Below are 18706 nucleotides of genomic sequence, written 5' to 3'. Positions count from 1 at the left end.
CCCATGGGGCTTGTACAAAGTTCCACTCCCATCTCATTGTCCATAAACAATATGAACGAAATACATGTAAACATGGTCTAGAAAATAAACGACTAAAACAGGATCAGAGACATAAGGCAGACACTATAGCGAAAACATGGAAGATTGACACGAGTCAATAACAAGAACAATTTTTTTTTATAGTAGAGAATATTTGCGGAACAGAGGTGCAGATGGTTCATATCTGGTAGAGTGAGAAATCATCCTGAGGAACCTCTTCTGGATTATGACACATTTGTTAAGATATGATGGATATGTTGCAGCCCAGACTATATTACAGTAGTTAAGGTAAGGAAATAAAAAGCTATAATACAAGGTTAGATGGGCAGAGGGATGTATCATGGGGCAGACCTTTCTCAAAATTCCAAGCATCATCATTGACTTTTTGCAGACATTGTCAATGTGATTATGCCAATTTAACCCTTCATCTATAGTAACTCCTAAACATTTTGTGAAAGGCACTTGGAGAATTTAATTTCCATTAATTAATATTTTAGATTCTTCTTTATGGTAGTACTTATTTCTGTTGCAGAAGACCATGAAGTAAAAATAGTTTACATTTAGAGTAAGCTTGTTGCATTGAAAGTGAAACCAGTTAGAGACTATTTCAAGTTCTGCATACAATCAGGGACTTGAAGTCATGATGAGTAGCTAAGAGATTGGTGTCATCCGCGAATAATAATGAAAGTAGAGTATTACAAGACATCCAAATCATTAATGTAAATTAAAAATAATAAAGGACCCAGAATAGAACCCTGTTGAACCCCGAAGATGATCCTTGATTTAACAGATGAGCATCCATTGGATGACACAAACTGCTCTCTGTTGTCTAAGTCGTTAGTAAACCACTTGAGGGCAATATCCTGAACACCATATCTATTGAGTTTAGAGATGAGAATGTTGTGGTTGACAGTATCAAAAGCTTTGCTCAGATCTAGAAAGACACCAATAGCAATTGTTTTGTCATCAAGTGCTGAGGAGATGTTATTGACGAGTTGTAGCAATGCATGTTCTGTGGAGTATTTTTTTTACGGAAGCCATACTGATGGTTATACAGGATGTTGTTCTTAGTTAGATGGTTAGAGATTCTTGAGTATACCAGTTTCTCTAAGACTTTTGAACAGCAGGGCAAAATAGATATACGACGGTCATTGCCAAAGTCCTTTGGGTCTCCAGATTTATAAATTGGTATGACTTTGGCGATTTTGAGGTTGTGAATGATTATACCGGATTGAAGGGATAATGATAGAATATGAGTTAAAGGATGGATGATATAATCAATAGTTTCTTTGAAGAGACTGCTTTTGATCCCATCATGACCTTGAGCAGAGTTCTTTAAGATCATGATTATCTCGTACACTTCCTTAGTACTAGGAGGATCAAAACTTGGGAGTGAGGAGAATTGACCTTTCATCACAAGGGCTCAAGTTAGAGTCTGCTATACAAGATGCCAATGAAGAGCCAACACTTACAAAGAAATCATTTAAACCATCTGCAATTTCTTTCGGGCTGCAGAGAAGAGTTCCATCCTTCCTTATCATCTCAGCAGGTGCAACTGGTGGGGATTTATTCCAATTTAGCAAAGTAGACTTAAATGAGTAAATTTGTCTGCGTGGTAATTATTTTTGCTTTCCTTACAGAGTGAATTAATTTGTTTTTGTATTTGTTATATGTTACCACCTTAATTGGTGGGGTTAATTGTAGCTTTCCTATAAATGTTTTCTTTTTTTGCGGGAGAATTTTTTTTGCTCTTCAATAATCCAAGGTTGCCCTTTAGAGGATTTCTTGTTTTTTTGTGGCAGTCAAGGGAAAGCATCTATCTAAAGCAGAGTTGAAAATAACTAAAAATGACTGGTAGGCTTCATTAGGATCTTGTAACTTTAAAACCTTATCCCATGATACAGCACTGATTGCATGTTTGAAAGACTCCATATTCTTTCTGGTAAATTTGCGATATGCAGCTTTATTGGTTGTTGACAGAGTTATTACATTTAGTAGGCCTATTTGAATTTCCATTGGTATGAATAATCTGGAAGACAGGAAGATGATCAGAGATGTCAGACATCAATAAACCTGTGTGTGCTAAAGCAATGTCCAAACATGAGACAATTCAAACTGATGTATAAGGAAATGATGTTCACAAGGTACAGGGATGAGGAAGGGACTTGATATTCACGGGTGTTTACATTTTTATTTTATTTCTTTCATGTTTTACATATATAGTTTTTGTTTTTTTGTTTTGCATATATATATATATATATATATATTTTTTTTTTTATGTTTTAAAATAGTACACTCATTTGAGTAGTGGAAAAGGGGTAGGATTAAATAAGTGTATACTTCTTCCTACTCCTTTTCGAACATGCAGATTGAGTTGTGTTTTGCTTTTGTTATTGTTTCATTGCATGTTCGAAATAAAGATTTAAAAAAAAGATAAAAATCAAAAAATCAAACCTGAGGTAATTTTGAACTCCAGACAATTGAACAAGATGTTGTCAATAGGCGAGGCTGATGATATAGTGCAGGGGTGGCCAAAAATCCATAAGGACGTAGAATAAACATTTACAATTTTTTTTAAATGGTCCATTTGCATGTTCTTGGTATCTGAATCTAGGGACATATATGGATCAGTATCAGAAATAGTGTGTCTGTTACTAGGCTTGAGTAAATTGTAATGAACCATCAATTCTATTTAATAAAAAATATATCTTTGACTGTGAATAACACCATGCTAAAATTGACCAGACCTGGAAAATCTAAGCAAATGAATAAAGGGAAGATGATTAAACAGAAGGTTTTGTAGATACAGTACTGAATTCTGCCATCTTTTTTATAATGTAAATTTCTCCACCATTTTTCATCATATTGCAACACCGTTTCTTTCAAGACGTTCACAGAAAGGTAGAGAAACTAACTGCGTTCTGTTTTATGGCAATAACGTTCAGGTTTGTGGGAGATAATCCCAAAAAATAAGAGAAATAAAAAAGTAAATCCAATTTTTCGAAATTTGAAAGCCCTGAGTCTCTTCCTTCAAAAGACTACACTCACTTTTGGATGTGCCACTTCCTCCTGTCAATATGCGCCGGTTTCCGACTCAATGGCCTGAGATTTCAATAATCTTATATTTCACTAATAACAGTTAAAATAATTGGTAAACAAACGTAATGCTGAAAATATACACTTTTACTGTATATCTCGGGCTTAAGAGGTTAACCCTGTGAGGCCCAAATTAAAAAGACATTAGCAACTTCAGAGGCCAGAGGGTGGGACATATAAACACATTTACTATCAAATAGCATTGTGAGGCTGAACAACAGGACCAATTGACTATACATGTGCTTAAAGGTGAACTATCTTATAAATGGCCTTTTTCAGTGTTTACCATTGTTTATTAGCTATGTGGACTTATATTAATAGGATCTATGTCTCTAATTCTCATATTGGCGCATTCTTCCAATTCTCCTCTCACAATATTCACCCTCACTGAACTGAGTCATCTGAAAATGTGCATATCTGTGATGTCAGAGATTTCTCAGCTGCATAATAATGTGGCAGTTGATGTGGCAGTTGGCACCAGGCCACACAGTGGTTGGAGCCCAGCCTCAAAACGGCTTAAGATCTTGAGGTAGAAAAATGCGGTTTTTGAGTACTTGATTAGAAATACAAAACAATGCATTTATTTTGTTGAAAAAAACCTAGGTGTTCCATAGACTCACAGGAATTGTGTAAAAGTGGCCAAATAGTGAAAGAAATAGTAAAATAGTTCCCCTTTAACATTTTTTAAATAAACATTCTTTTTTTAAATGGCTAAAAGTGATTTTGTAATTTTGCAACCGTGGGTCTCACAGGGTACTTTTAACCCTGTGAGGCCCAAATGAAAAAGACATTAGCAACTTCAGAGGCCAGATGGTGAGACCTATAAACACATGAAGGGTGCCGTGACTGAAAAAAAAGGTTTAGAAACGCTGGTATATGGTGTGGCTCTTTGTGGTACCACAGTCATTTTTGTGGCTCTTAGTCTCTGACTGGTTGGCCACCCCTGATCTAGTGATTCTAGACGGCTTAAGAATCAATGGATAAAAACAGTGTGTTGAGAAAGTCAGCTGTACAGATGCAGCACTGAAAAATCTAACCTCTGCTGCTCATCTGCTGCTCCTCTCCTGCTCATCTCCTGCTCTGATTTTGTGACTCCTATTGTTCTGGACCGGGCCAGATTTCACACCTCCACTGCCTCCCACAGGCTGGGGAGATTTTCATCTTAAATGTCTATTCGTCCCAAACGCCCCAGCTCCATCCGATTCCTTCGTTTTTTTCACTGTTTACTTATCATGCATTGCAACACTAATATATGAGCAGTACCGAAGTCAGACTGCCCATATACAAATTATCTTGGGAGTCTGAGGGCAGTAGCCCCCTCCCTGGGGGAGCACTTAAGTTAAGTACCCTCGCTTTGTTCACGTTGGGACCCAGCCACCAGCCCCCGAAAGTTAACACCAGAGTGCTAGTTCTTAAGTGGCACACAAGCAGCACACAAGCAGCAGAAGATATCTGAATTTTCAGTGCTGCATCTAGATGGCAATTCACTCTTAACCCTTTCACTGCCACACGACAGAAGGTTAACCCTTTACTATCACACAACCGACAGTCGACCGGTATTAATATAGCCATCTGATTAGGGCCTATTACAAAAAACAACTGTATTTATCAATTAACAAGTCAGAGTCCTTGTCTGCACCTTCCGAGTCCGAATGCAGTCAATGCTCGAGTCCAAGTCCAAGTCAGAGTCATCAGTGATCAAGTCCAAGTCAAGTCACGGGTCCTGAAAATCAGTACTACAACACTGACTCATAGTATTATTCAGAGTCCATTTTGCACAAGCGTCTTCAAAGGACAGAGGAAGGAGGACTCTGATGCTGGGGAGGCCTCTCAAAGTCTTGTGGCAGCGACTACAACAGCCTCCGTATACACGCAGCAAGAACAGAGAGACTAAGGGCGTGTTCACACCTACCCTGTTTGGTCCACTTTAAGTGGACCATGGTCCCTTTAAGTGGACCATGGTCCCTTTAGATCGATAGTCCGTTTGGTTTGTACAGGTATGAACGCAAACCGAACTATAATGAGGACCAAACAACCGAACCATGGTCCTCTTGAAAAGTTGGGACTCGGTTTGTTTCAAAGTGGACCATGGTTCGTTTGCTGTTGGTGTGAACGCAAAACGAACTTTATATAGTATCTAATCTAGAGCAAATGACTGAAATGAGTGACAGGTGCCTAGTGGCGGCGGTCGCGCGACCCAACTTGACAGCGCCAAGTGACAGCTTGCGCGCGACCCAACTCAAATGAATGACAGGCGCGCGGACAGTCTCTCTCGTCCTCTCTCTCTCTCTCTCTCTCTCTCTCTCTCTCTCTCTCTCTCTCTCTCTCTCTCAATTCAATTCAATTCAATTCAATTCAATTCAATTCAATTCAAATGGGCTTTATTGACATGGGAAACATACGTTTACATTGCCAAAGCCAAACAAAACAAAACAATCAAACATAAAGCAAAATAAATCAGTACATTACAGACGGAATTTCTTGTACAGTCTTTATGGTGGTTGCATTCCGCTGGATGTCCTTTTCTTGTCACAGCAGCTCACAAATCTTGCTGCTGTGTTTGCACATTCTTGTATTTCTCCCAGTAGGTATGGGAGTTTTGAGTTATTGTCCATGTTTTCAAAGTCTCTTTGGGTGTTTGCAATTTGTGGGAAGTATATGTCTCTGATGTCTTGGTATAGGGGGCAGGTTGTTAAGAAGTGGAGCTCGGTTTCCACCTCTTCTTGTGTGCAGTGGGTGCATAGTCTGTCTTCTCTTGGGAGCCAGGTCTGCCTATGGCGGCCTTTCTCAATGGCTAGGCTGTGCTCGCTGAGTCTGTACCTAGTCAAGGATCTTCTTAGTTTTGGGTCAGTCACGGTGCTCAGGTATTCTGCCACTGTGTACGCTCTGTTTAGGGCCAAATAGCATTTCAATTTGCTCTGGTTTTGGGTTGTTTCTTTCCAATGTGTCAGATAGTTTTCTTTTTGTTTTCTTATAATTTGATTTAGTCCAGTGTGGTTACTGTCTGGTGGTTCTGCTTGTGTTTGTGAGCAGAGTCCCAGAACCATCTGGCTGAGTGGGCATCTATCGAGGGTCTCTCTGTGGGTGAGGGCTATGTTGTGGAGTGTGTCTGGGTCGCTTTCTTTTAGGTGGTTGTGGAATTTTAATGCTCTTTTTTGAATTTTTATGATTAGTGGGTATCTTCCTAGTTCTGCTCTGCATGCATTATTTGGCGTTTTCCGTTGGGTGCGGAGAATGGATTTGCAAAATTCTGCATGCAGAGTCTCAATTGGGTGTTTGTCCCATTTGGTGAAGTCTTGGTTTGCAAGTGGGCCCCAGACTTCACAACCATATAGGGAAATCGGTTCTATGACGGAGTCTAATATTTTGAGCCAGATTTTGACTGGAATGTCTAATATGATGTTCCTTTTTATGGCATAAAAAGCCCTTCTTGCTTTGTCTCTCAGGTCGTTCACAGCTTGATTGAAGTTCCCTGTAGCACTGATGTTTAGGCCGAGATATGTGTAGTTTTTTGTGTGTTCTAGGGAAATTGTGTCTAGGAGGAATTTGTGTTTTTGTTGTTGTAGGCTGGGCCTTTTTTGGAATATCATAATTTTAGTTTTGTTTAGGTTTACTGTCAGTGCCCATGTCTGGGAGAATTTGTGCAGAAGGTCAAGGTGCTGTTGTAGCCCTTCTTTTGTTGGGGACAGCAGCACCAGGTCATCTGCAAACAGTAGGCATTTGACTTCTGTGTTTGCTAGGGGGATGCCAGGTGCTGCAGTTTGTTCCAATGTTTTTGCCAGTTCATTTATGTATATATTGAAAAGGGTTGGACTCAAACTGCACCCCTGTCTAACCCCACGGCATTGAGGGAAGAAGTCTGTGTGTTTTCCCTCAATCCTCACAGCACATGTGTTGTTGGTGTACATTGACTTTATGAGGTCGTAGGTTTTCCCTCCAATGCCACTATCTAACAGTTTGTATAGCAGACCCTCGTGCCAAATTGAGTCAAATGCTTTTTGGAAGTCAACGAAACAGGAGTATACTTTGCTTTTATTTTTATTTATTTGGTTGTCGATTAGGGTGCTGAGGGTGAGAATGTGGTCTGTTGTACGGTGATTTGGTAGGAAGCCAATCTGTGATTTGCTCAAGGTATTGCTGCCTCTCTCTCTCTCTTCCTCTCTCTGTCTCTCTAGACTGGCGCCGCGCGCGGACAGTCTCTCTCGTCCTCTCTCTCTCTCTCTCTCTCTCTCTCTCGCTCTCTCTCTCTATATCTCTACTCTCTAGTCGACTTGCGCCACGCTCGTAATGACAGTATCTCTCTGCTTTATCACAAGAGACGCTGTCGGCAACTGTTATGTTTGTGAGTGCTAGTCCAATAGATGAACGACTTGGCGACAGCATGTCCTTTGTTTACAAATTAGATCCGCACCAAACAGGGTAGTGTGAACGCAGACCAAATCAAACAATGTAACATTTTCACATTTGGTCCACCAGAAAGTCCGGACTATCCACGGACTTTCAGATGTGAACACACCCTAAGGCTCAGCTTCTTCCCTCAGGCCATCAGAATAATGGGTCTCATTCCCCAATATTTTCCAAAGACTTCTCTTAGGGCAACCATCTTGGAACTGACTGAGACAGAATCGACGACAAGTTCACTCTGATGCCCCAACGCGTGGGGAAGATGTATAAAATGTATTATTATTATTATTATTATTATTATTATTAAGTGGCTCAAACGATCACAGCTGTGATGCCGGCATTGAGGAATCTCACCATTCAGAAACATGAACGCGCGTTCCGTCTAGGTAATTTGCATACAAAACAACACCTCCAGAGCTCCTTATAAGGCAGGCTCTGTGCCGTGTGCAAATGAAATTGAAAAAAGGCAAGAGTTTAGACACACCTGTCCAGCTCATTAAATGCAACTGATGACAGCGGCATGGTGGTGTAGTGGTTAACACTGTCGCCTCACAGCAAGAAGGTCCAGGGTTCGATTCCCACTTGGGGACCAAGTTTCCATGATGCCAGGTACTCAGGTGGGGTATCTCCCAGGCCTTTCTGGGTGGAGTTTGCATGTTCTCCCCGTGCTCGCAAGGGTTTCCCCCCCGATAATGTATTGTCATCATATATACAGAATACAGGCTACTACTCGTGGCCACCTGCCGCAGCGCGCACGCACACCCCCCCGGCCCCCACCCCACACACACACACGCTCGCAGTACTGTATACGTGCGTAATGAATGAATGCAGTAGGCTTATATTATTCTAATGACTTATTTATTAGGAGATCGCAGATACTGCGCTGCATATAGTAGTACAGTCTACCAGTCCGCTGCCCGACTCTGGCGGCCTTAATATGTGTACTGTACTTACTGTACGTATAGGGCAGAGCATATATATAGTATCTACTAAATCCTAATTAAACAAGTAATTAGAATAATATAAGCCTACTGTTTATTCATTAGACACGTAGGCTACATAGTGTCCAATATCTGTTCTACAGTATTGATTAATGATATATTTGAAAGAATGCAGGTTATAGCTAAAACAAATGTCTGTCCCATTGTACCAATCATATTGCATGTTGGCTATAACCTGCATTCTTTCAAATGTATAATTAAACAATAAAACAGATATCTAAAGAATAAGAGATACAAATGCTACAGAAGGCATTAAATAATAATTATTTTCAATAATTTCACAATAATTGCATAATTGTGTCTGAATATCTGAGTAATTAAAGTAATTATACATTTGTCCAAAATAGCTGGTTCAGATATGGTTAATCCAGCTGCCCTGTGATCAGATGAATCCATATTATTTATTTTTCCGACATCAAATGGGTAATTTTCTTTCTTACAAATATTGTCATATTTATTGAAATTATGATTAATTAATTAATTAATTCCAAGCAGGCCTTGGTCTCTGGTCTGCATCCCCTTAACAATTGTGTGCATTTAGCTGTACTGTATTGTACCCATTCTGCAATCTGTTAAGAACATGTTCAATCAATCAATCAATCATAAGTGTGCTCCTCAGCCATGGCCGAATCCAATCTCAGGGAAGTTTGGGGAATCTAGTATCAGCCCTAATATGTCGCAAATCAGCCTGAGATCAAATTTCTTGTCGTAAATCCGTTCGGGAATGAGACCCAATGAACACTGATCTCTCCACACACAAGCACACATGAACACACACATACACACAACACAACATTCTGCACTCGCACACACTCACAAACGGACCACAGGTCACTTTAAAACACACAAGAAAAGGTCACGTTAAAGGAAGGAAAAGGACACTTTAAGAAAATAATTTGTCGTGATTGTTGCATATTATAGTTAGTAACAGCAAGTATAGCATAGGGACATAGAAGTAAAACTGCACATTGTATAGGAGTGCACATAGGATCCAGTGCGATTTATTAACATGTATATTTACCATGTCTATTCTAGTTATCTTATTATCTTTACTACTATTACTATTGCTTTATTGCACAATCGTAGCGGGCATGGCCAACCGCATTTCACTGTATGCCCTGGTATGTATGCGATGAATAAACTCTTGAATCTTGAATCTTGAATCTACAAAAGGAACCACCAAGAGGCTCTGGTCAGAGGAGCGAAGAGACCGTGAGACACGATAAGGACAAGAGAGAGTGATATAGAGTGGCACCTGACCATGGGCATACCTTTTAAGTAATCAAGAACTTTAAGATCAATCCTAAACCTGACGTCTAGCCAATGCAACGGAATCCAGAATGGGAACATCCTGCAGTTGTACCTATAGGACCGAGGGATTGACGGGGATCAGCATTTCTAATAATAGGCCGGGAGATTCAGGCTTGCTAGATGTGGTCAGGCTTTAGCCAATCAATGATCAATCGATCAGAGAGACAGTAAAAGCAGAAAGTAGAGGAGGCCATTGTGGAGTTATTTGTTACTGTAAGCTGTAAAAGCTCAGGGGGATTGCATGTGTACATTCAGAGTTCCCATTTAGCTAGTGTGCCAGTATTATAAAAGCAGTTTAAAGTTATTGGCTACAGCAGATATTTTTAGAGCTTATAGATGTTTCATCTGTTGACATTACTGTTTTTTGTATTCATTGTTATTCACCCAGGGTATAGGTTATCTTTTAAGCCTTTATTTACCAGGGTAGGTTCTGTTTTAAACCTTTATTTACCAGGGTAGGTTCTGATTTAAACCTTTATTTACCAGGGTAGGTTCTGATTTAAACCTTTATTTACCAGGGTAGGTTCTGATTTAAACCTTTATTTACCAGGGTAGGTTATCTTTTAAGCCTTTATTTACCAGGGTAGGTTCTGTTTTAAACCTTTATTTACCAGGGTAGGTTCTGTTTTAAACCTTTATTTACCAGGGTAGGTTCTGATTTAAACCTTTATTTACCAGGGTAGGTTATCTTTTAAGCCTTTATTTACCAGGGTAGGTTCTGTTTTAAACCTTTATTTACCAGGGTAGGTTCGCTGATGCCCGGTATTTGATATTGAAACAATAATGTGTACAAAAACTCAGATCTGAGGTTTTCAAAACACATTTACTAAAGACTAAACTTCAACAAACCAACAAATATAATTTACTAAAAACTCAACTTCAATAAACTACATTTGAAGAAAAAGAAGACATTTTAGATGCGGAGCACCTCCTAGACTGGCAATGCCACTCACTCACTCACTCACTCACTCACTCACTCACTCACTCACTCACTCACTCACTCACTCACTCACTCACTCACTCACTCACTCACTCACTCACTCACTCACTCACTCACTCACTCACTCACTTACTCATTCGTTCAGTCATATGATTACCCAGGGTTAATTCAGTCATTATGATTACCCAGGGTTAACGGAGTCATATGGTTACCCAGGGTTAAATGAGTCATATGGTTACCCAGGGTTAAATGAGTCATATGGTTACCCAGGGTTAACGGAGTCTATGGTTACCCAGGGTTAAATGAGTCATATGGTTACCCAGGGTTAACGGAGTCATATGGTTACCCAGGGTTAAATGAGTCATATGGTTACCCAGGGTTAAAGGAGTCATATGGTTACCCAGGGTTAAATGAGTCATATGATTACCCAGGGTTAAAGGAGTCATATGATTACCCAGGGTTAAATGAGTCATATGATTACCCAGGGTTAACGGAGTCATATGGTTACCCAGGGTTAACGGAGTCATATGGTTACCCAGGGTTAAATGAGTCATATGATTACCCAGGGTTAAAGGAGTCATATGGTTACCCAGGGTTAAATGAGTCATATGATTACCCAGGGTTAACGCAGTCATATGGTTACCCAGGGTTAACGGAGTCATATGGTTACCCAGGGTTAACGGAGTCATATGGTTACCCAGGGTTAACGGAGTCATATGGTTACCCAGGGTTAAATGAGTCATATGGTTACCCAGGGTTAAATGAGTCATATGATTACCCAGGGTTAAATGAGTCATATGGTTACCCAGGGTTAAATGAGTCATATGGTTACCCAGGGTTAAATGAGTCATATGGTTACCCAGGGTTAAATGAGTCATATGGTTACCCAGGGTTAAAGGAGTCATATGATTACCCAGGGTTAAATGAGTCATATGATTACCCAGGGTTAACGGAGTCATATGGTTACCCAGGGTTAACGGAGTCATATGATTACCCAGGGTTAACGGAGTCATATTGTAACTGAGGGGTACAATTCCCTGACTGTATTGTTAAGTATGGTATTATTAAACCACTACCTCTTGTACTTTAACTTCTGGCCATCCAGTACATGATATAGATATGATGAACACTTTCCCACCTGATGAAACGAAGTCCACACAAATGTACAAATCGAATATTTAATATAGCAAAAGGTATATACAACGTTCACTTGTTTACACTTATGATTTGAAATGCACTTGTATGGCAAATGAGTATTCGTAGGTAAATCAACATTGAATGTCCAATCTCTGGTTACGCAGGGAGTAAGTATACAACCCGGTTCTTTAGGGAACTATAGCGATGGTACTTAAATGATTATAGCTGGATACACTAAGGGGGGGGGGGTCCCGCTGGTTGTAAGACAGTAGGAGGGGGGGGTTAGAAGAGCCGCTGGCGGTATCCCATCTGGCCGACGATTTCTTGGGAGAATTCAAAGTCTTGAACACGGTGCCCACAGAACCTCGGTCCGCAGATGAATACAGCTGGACCCTCTGGTGGACGGTAGCTGCCGGTCCACAACGGAGAGACGTGAGGCGACCTCACTGGTGTAGAGCGCCGTCTCACCTGGACTCCTCTCCGGGGGGTAGTTCCAACACTCAGCAGTGTTGGCCGTTATCCATGGAATAATCAAAGCACCCAAAGCATAATCCAAGCCGTGGAAGGCTCGCCGTCGTCCGGGTAGAGTAATCCAATGTACAGGTCCGGTCGCCCTGGCCCGGAGCTCCTCGGATGCAAGCACCACTAGTGGTCTGCCCAGCCTGGTTAAGACTCCAGATAACGTCAGGAACGATGGGGGTGCTGCTCACTTTATAACTCTAACCGACGATGCACCATACATAATAGACTATTATTAGCTTAATAGAAATACGTCCAACTCGACGGTATAGTGCCAAACTATGACAATTCAACTATTAATCCACACGATATCTCAATGCCTATTCTGAGGCCAAGTAGGCCTTACTGCACCACACGTGCGTCGTGGGTGAGGCTCCGCGTCTGTTACTCGGTTGGAGGGTAAAGAACTAATGGACTAAAAGAAAGTTCTACTTTACTCGCGCCATATATATATATGCGCTGTGAACAAATAGTACCATTCGTATTTCGCCAGACGTATTCCTACGCGGAACCGGGCTTGCCACGACATGTTGGGCGGCACGATTGAACTTGAACCTAGGGGTATGGCTGCTGGCGCCAGGTTCTCGTCCAATGGTAGAATGAAACTATTATGGGCTGTTTAGTAGACTAAAGGGATATTCAGTGCATATTGTACAAGGAATATACAGGGGATATCAAACGATATACAAATACTATTTAAATATATATATATATAAATATATATATTCGGTTTAATCTGATCCTTCACAACAGCCGCCCCCTAATTAGTCCCACCTAATTAGCTAAGCAGAGACAGATTAACCGCACTGTCTACCACTCAAGGTCCGCTGTAAGGGTCAGTCAACTCACAAAGTCATGGGGTCATGGTCATCATCGATAGTATCTGGGAGTCGGGGCAGTTCTATTAGCCTCGCCACGGGTCGTGTGTAAGTTCGCCCTTGGACGAGTACTTCAGCTGCTCGGACCTTGCCATCGGCACCGGTGATCACTTTGCTTACGCGGCCAGCCGGCCACATAGCTCTGGGTAGTGACTGGTCGATAATCATGACGACTGTTCCTTCTGTCAAATTGTCTCTCTCTTTTACCCACTTCTGGCGGGTCTGTAGAGACGGTAGGTAGTGGAGTAGGAAGCTGCTCCAAAACTTGTCAGCTAGTACTTGACTGTACCTCCACATTCTTCGGCCGTTCGCTTCTTCAGGCCTGTACATTGTCTGGGGTAGCGCGGGGTCCAGCCGCCCCATTAAGAGTGTGTTGGGGGTGACTGGGTCGACATCTGCTACATCACTGGAGACGTAACCGAGGGGCTTTGAGTTCAATACTCCCTCGATCTCCGTGAGGACTGTCATTAGGACTTCTTCCGCCACAGTCTGGGCCCCAAGCACGGCGTACAGGGCTGTCTTTATAGAACGTACTTCTCGTTCCCAGGTTCCACCGAAGTGGGGTGCGTTCGGGGGATTAAACTGGAAGTCAATCTGGGATGGAGCTAGGTGGGTCTTAAGTTCTGGGCCCATAGCTTGGAAGCTCTCTCTCAGCTCTCTTTCTCCGCCTTTGAAGTTTGTCCCGTGATCAGACAACAATGTAGACGGTTTTCCTTTCCGTGATGTGAATCTTCGGAAGGCCATAAGGAATGAGTCTGTGCTCATGGTCGGAAGGAGCTCGATATGTATCGCTCTGGTGGTCATGCATTTGAATACAATACCCCACCGCTTCTCGGTTCCTCTTCCTCTCTTTATATACAACGGGCCAAAACAGTCCATGCCTGTGGAGTGGAATGGCTTGTCGCCGAGTCGGAGGCGACAGGGGGGTAGGTCAGCCATCCGTGGTATGCTGGGCTGCGCGCGCCACTTTCGGCAGTCTAGACAGGTTCGCTGGAAGCGTCGCACCGCTTCTCTTCCTTGAAGTATCCAATAGCGACGTCTGATCTCCGCGAAGACTCTCTCTGCTCCCGCGTGGTGTACATCCTCGTCGTATTTCTTTATGATCAGCTCTGTGACCTTGTGTCGGCTGTTCAACACTATCGGGTACTTAATGTCATCCGGTAGATCGGGGGCTCTCCGCAGGCGACCACCCACTCTGATGAGATTATGGGCGTCACTCTCGGGTGCCAGGTGGAGCAGTCTGCTGTCTGATGGGACGGGCTTTCCTCCCTGTAGACAGTCTAGCTCATCGGGGAACGAGTCTCTCTGGGCTCGTTGTAGTAGAAGAAGTTCTGCTTCTTCGTAGTCAGCTGCTGAAATGTCAGTGGTGGACTGAATCTCTGGGTGGTGCCACAGGAATGTTCTTTGCTGCGCACTCTCTAGGGTAATGCAGTCATCTATGTTGGGGTCTGTGGAGGCGACTGTGCTCAGTCCACAGAACATAGGTTTCTTGTTCTCAGCCTCCTCGTTACTTGCTTCCCGTGGGGTGGGCGTAGGCCACTCTTCTTCCGGGAGCTTGAGGAATTCTGGTCCGTCACTGTAGATGTTGCGACGGGTGAGGTCATCCAGAGACATTCCCCGGGTGATGACGTCAGCTGGGTTGTGTTTGGTGTCCACATACCGCCAGCTCGCTGCTTCTGTTAACTCTTGAATCTCGGTGACTCTGACTCCCACGAAGACTTTGTATCTGCATGAATCAGACTTGATCCATGTGAGTACTGTCGTGGAATCTGACCACAAGATTGTTCTGTGCACCGGGATGGTGAGTTCACGTTGGATTAACGTGGCTAGATGTGCTCCTGCTAGGGCTGCGCAGAGCTCTAGACGCGGGATAGATTGTTGCTTTCGTGGGGCTATTCTTGAGCGAGCCAGGATGAAAGCAGTGTGTATCTTTCCTCCCTTCTCTTGGGCACGCAAGTAGGCCACCGATCCATAGGCTACTTCGGAGGCGTCGCTGAAGACGTGTAGATCAATCTTGCATGTCTCTGGCCTCACTGTGGATGGGAAGTAGCTGCGGCGTATATTGACGCCTGGGAGTGAGCGGAGTTCCGTCTCCCACTCTCTCCATGTGGAGGCAAGGTGTGCGGGTATTGGGTCGTCCCAGCCCTGGTCCTTGTCCCATAGTGCTCGTACAATCATCTTTGCCCTGGTGGTGTAAGGTAGAATACATCCCAACGGGTCATATTGTCTGGCGAGTGTTCTGTACACACTCCGTCTGGTGGTCGGTGTCGCCGTCGACCTTCCCTGCTCTGGAGTCAGGGGTTTGTGTCTATAGTGGAGCGAGTCTGTTTTGAAGCGCCAGACTAGTCCTAGTGTCATTTCTTGGGCTTCTCCTGGGATGGTCACCATCCAGGTCTCGCTGCTGGCAGCCTTGTCCGCGGGGGAGAGGCTGCGCAATACGTGCGGGTCACTGCTGGCCCACTGCCTGAGATCAAAGCCGCCTTTGATCAGGGAGGCGCGTAGCTTGATTAGGAGAGCCTCGGCTTCTTCTTGAGTCGAAACGCTTTGTAAACAGTTGTCCACGTAGAAACTGTTCTTCACACTGTGTCGGACCTCTTCATCTGCTGCTGGGTCCTCTGCGACGTGTTTCTGTAGTGCAAATGTAGCACAGCACGGGCTGCATGTGGTTCCGAAGGGGAGTACTTCCCACTGGTAGATGGCTGGGTTCTCATCTCCGATCCTCTCTCTCCATAGGAACCGCAGCAGGGGCTTGTCCTCCTCCACTAGTCTCACCTGCAGGAACATCCCTTTGATATCCCCGCTGATAGCCACCTTGTTCTGGCGGAAGCGCAGTAGCACGCCTAGTAGGGAGGGGCCGAGTGTGGGGCCGGGCAAGAGCTCTTTATTCAGATTTTGGGATCCGATCTGGTAGCTGCAGTTAAACACAATGCGATCCTTGCCGTTGTGGTGGACCTTGTGATGCGGCACGTACCATGATTCGGTCGTCTGATCGGCCTCTTTAATGTCAATCTTTGTCACGTGTCCCGCTGTGATTAGCTTCTCAATCTCAGCGCGGTACACACTCTCTTGAGCGGGGTCTTTGGCTAGGCGCCGCTCTGTGTTCAATAGATAGCGTTCCGTGGCGTCTTTCTTTGCGTGAAAGGTGGGCATTCCCTCTCGCCTCAGGAGTGGAGTTGCGTATCTCATCACTCCGCCGACTGTGACTCTCTTTGTCCCTTGCTCGAGTAGGTTGATGGCGTAAATGTCTTCTTTAGAACGAATATCTTTCTTTTCGTTCTTAAAGGGCATTGTCTCTAGTGTCCATAGCCTCTCGACATGCTGCAGGAGAGTGGTGTCTTCTTCTGTCGTTCTGGAGTGGAGGCAGCTAGTGGCTGCTGTTCGGTTGAGAGATTTAGCGAGGGGGCCTTGTAGTGTCCACCCTAGGCGGGTCTCGACTGCTGCAGGACAGCCTCGGGGTCCTGTATGGACCCGGTCAATCGGGACTATGAGTTCTGCATGGTCGGAGCCTATCAGCAGGGTCGGGGTAGCGCCGTCTATGAGCGGGATAGGTAGTTGTCGCAGGTGCACATATTTATCCATCAACTTGGCGATAGGGTAGGTGTACTTAGTCCTATTTCCTACTTAGTCCTATTTCTTGGCTGGTGAAAGCATTTGTAATCTTATACCGTCGCTCTGGCTGCCCGTTTGCTGCGATAGTGAAGGAGACATGCTCGCCCTTTATCGTCTTTAAATCTCTTCTTATTGTCCGAATCGTCATTTCGTTCTCGCTCCCCCGCAGTCCCAGCTGGGCCGCAGCGGACGCGAGCAGAAGGGTCTTCTCTGACCCGTCATCAAGGACGGCGTAAGTGTCCATGACTTTATCTTGGTAGCTCAATGTCACACGGACTACCTTTAAGAGCACTTGGGCGCCGCTGCTGCTGGCGGGGTCAATGTACATGACACTTGCCTTGGTGCCGCTCGATGGTGCAGGTGAAGGCCGTCTTCTGTTACTGTCGTGTAGTATATCTAGATGGGCTCCGTCGCACCGACTGCACCTTTTCTTTAGGCGGCATTCGGCTGCCATGTGTGGTCGCGCACATCGGTAACAGCGCCTGTTGGACTTTATCCATTGACTCACTTCTTCTGCATTCATCTTTGTGAACAGGTCACATTGTGACAGCCAGTGTTCTTTCTCACAGTAGGGACACACCATCTTCCACTTCTCCTTTCTCGAGGGGGTACTGTGGCTCTTACTGCTCGGTACTGACTCTGATTGGTGCATGACAGTCACCGATCTTCTTCCATCATTTATTCTCCTGGGTCCCTCTCTGGAGCTTGGCGTGCTCCGCCCGAACGTATCCAGTCGTAAGCTGCTGACTTCTCTCGCCAGGAAGTCGGCTAGATCAAGGAGGGATGGTTCGGGGCCGTTAGGATCCCGGTAGTCTCTCTGCCGCCTAAAACGCTCTTGTCTTGCGGGTGGCAGCTTCTCCAAAATCCTCTCGACGTTAGAGTTGGCGTATAGCTCATGCATGCCCTTTTCCCGTTGCGCTCCCAGCATCCCTACCAGGGACTGCACTTTGATTGACAGGTCGTCTAATGAGCGATTGTCTGTTGCTGGGGGTAGGCGATCAATATGCCTTATCTCTTGGATTATGTAATCCCATATACGTCCATATCTCTGGTCCAGCGCTGCTAGGGCCGCTGTGTATGGGGTCGTAGAGGTGGCATAGGCTAGCGCTATATTGTGCGCTCGCGGTACTTTCAGGTGCTTCAGTAATATTGCATACTTGTGGCGTTCATCAGCGACATCCACCATCATTGTCTCTAAGCACATCCGGAGCTCCGTGTACTGTGCTCGATTCTCATAGGTGAAGTCTGGAAATGACGGCGTGGCAATGTATGACGCCGTGGATGGCTGATACATCGGCGAGCGTTGGGGGAGAGACCTCCTAGGCGAGTCCCCTCTTGCGCCTCTCTGTGGGCTGGTACCGACAGGGTACCATGGCCCGCTGGTCCAGGTGCTATTCCTCGGGGCTGGTCGTGCGTCGTGCTCACCCGTGAATAGGGTCGGGGGTCTGTAGCGCAGCGCCGCGGGGGTATAGCCTGGGCTGTACTGGACCTCCTGGTCCGGTGGAGTACTGTGCTGTCGTCGGGCTTGGTTCTCCTCCTCTCCCTCTTCTTCCTCTATCAGGTCTTCCAGATCCTGTAGTCGTTTGTTTAGCTTCTCCGCAGTGTATGCCGCTCCTTCCTTGTAGCTGGGTCTCGCTTGGACCGGTCTGGGAAGGGGGTCTGCGGGGGGTATAGGCTTGGTCTGTTGATCAAGTTCAGGGTCGCTTGCTCGGTTAGGAGACGCTGCCCTTGACTGTTGTCTCGACGAGTTCCTTGAACCCCTGGCGGAGGGA

The 18706-nt window shown here is 44.6% G+C and overlaps 1 protein-coding gene across 1 annotated transcript in view; it reads left to right on the top strand.

Annotated features, from left to right (window-relative positions):
• Positions 1-293: 293 nt before the first annotated feature.
• LOC311239226 (4-galactosyl-N-acetylglucosaminide 3-alpha-L-fucosyltransferase 9-like) overlaps positions 294-18706 on the top strand; it is a 69467-nt gene continuing 51054 nt past the window's right edge. The window contains exon 1 of the mRNA XM_084327522.1: positions 294-327. The gene's annotated coding sequence lies outside the window, so the exon portion shown is untranslated. The remainder of the gene's footprint in view (positions 328-18706) is intronic.

Source organism: Notolepis coatsorum (assembly GCF_963971535.1).
Source record: "Notolepis coatsorum genome assembly, chromosome: 13".
Lineage (NCBI taxonomy): Eukaryota > Metazoa > Chordata > Actinopteri > Aulopiformes > Paralepididae > Notolepis > Notolepis coatsorum.
Note: the sequence above shows the minus strand (reverse complement) of the source record. Positions and strands in the feature narration are given on the sequence as shown.